This window comes from Limulus polyphemus, unplaced genomic scaffold (assembly GCF_000517525.1).
Source record: "Limulus polyphemus unplaced genomic scaffold, Limulus_polyphemus-2.1.2 Scaffold82910, whole genome shotgun sequence".
Classification (NCBI taxonomy): domain Eukaryota; kingdom Metazoa; phylum Arthropoda; class Merostomata; order Xiphosura; family Limulidae; genus Limulus; species Limulus polyphemus.
Genome location: NW_013748506.1, coordinates 1 through 1,383, shown reverse-complemented (window position 1 = coordinate 1,383; position 1,383 = coordinate 1). Strand labels below are relative to the sequence as shown.

The window sequence follows — 1,383 nt, the reverse complement described above, 5'->3', positions numbered from 1 at the left end:
ACTTACATGTTATTAAAACGATGTTCAAGATATCATAAATCCAGTTTACTTACTTGTTATTAAAACGATGTTCAAGATATCATAAATCCAGTTTACTTACTTGTTATTAAAACGTTGTTCAAGTTATCATAAATCCAGTTTCCTCCTGAACAGCGCCACCATTCTGGAAACAACAACCAGAGAACACGGTCCAGGCTATCTTAGCTACACGAACGTTGATTGGTTGTTCTGTCGGGGGATATCCTGCTCCTAGAGTCACCTGGAAAATAAAAAGTTAGTTATTACAAGAATGCCGTTATTTTTATAGAAGTTTTAATTTTATATTTCTGTCACGTTACACAATAAATAATTAATAAAATGTATTTAGCGATGATTGATAAATAACATAATACAAACAGCGTCGATTGTACAGAGATTTAAAACGAATATTTTAACTTTCTTAGTACGAGTGTTAGAAATTGTTTCTGTTCAATTAACATATTCTTCCATCTTTTAATAAACGTTCTTGTTGCAATTTTAAAATGATAGTTCATAAAACGTTGTCTAGATGGCGGTACAGAATACCTTACAATAACTACCAATATTCTTCAGATCCTTCAGGCTCCTTCACTCCAGTCTCCAGGAGCTACAAGATGAAAGTGTTGGACAACGGAACACTGGTGATTAATGACGTTAAGGAGACAGATTCAGGAACGTACCTGTGTCAGGCTGATAACGGAGTGGGGGAAACGTTGGAGAAAGCTGTCCGTTTGTCTGTCCACGGTAATACTTCTTATTAGGGTTTTTTTCAGTAACTCTCCGAGTATTCAAAGACTATTAAGTCTGATAAAATACCTTGTTAAACTAACTACTAAGTCTGAAAAAATACCTTGTTAAGCTAACTATTAAGCCTATCGTTACTTGATACTAGTAACAACTATTTAACTAACTGTTAAGCCTATGTTGGTATCGTTACTTCATACTAGTAACAACTTTACGTTATTTCAAATATTACATATAATATTCAAATGTGAAATATCTGGAACACAAGTAACATAAATAACACAAAAAACACTAACTCGTTAAGGTATTTGTAAATTTCTTTTTTTCACCAACACGTATAATAATACATGAATGACGTAGTGGTCAATAAAAAACCTAGAATTCATTATGTGACATAGATTACATTTGTCATGAATGTGTAGGGAAAGAATGATTCAATTAACAGACTTTCTTTGTTTGTTGTTTTTTAGTTATTTATAAATGTTCAATTCTGTCTATAATTTCATTGAGTGTTGCCTTTCTTTTACTACAGTGGCTCCATCTATTGTGAAACATAGCGAAATTGTTACTGTGCAGCGTGGATACACAAAGAGTGTACGATGTATTGTAAGAGGAGAGCGA

At 32.8% G+C, this 1,383-nt stretch overlaps 1 long non-coding RNA gene across 1 annotated transcript; it reads left to right on the top strand.

The window, feature by feature from the left end:
- The first annotated feature begins 128 nt into the window (after positions 1-128).
- On the top strand, positions 129-1,383 carry LOC111084610. The gene is made up of 3 exons (XR_002609652.1): positions 129-273; positions 592-762; positions 1,295-1,383. It is a non-coding gene; the product is annotated as an uncharacterized LOC111084610 (long non-coding RNA).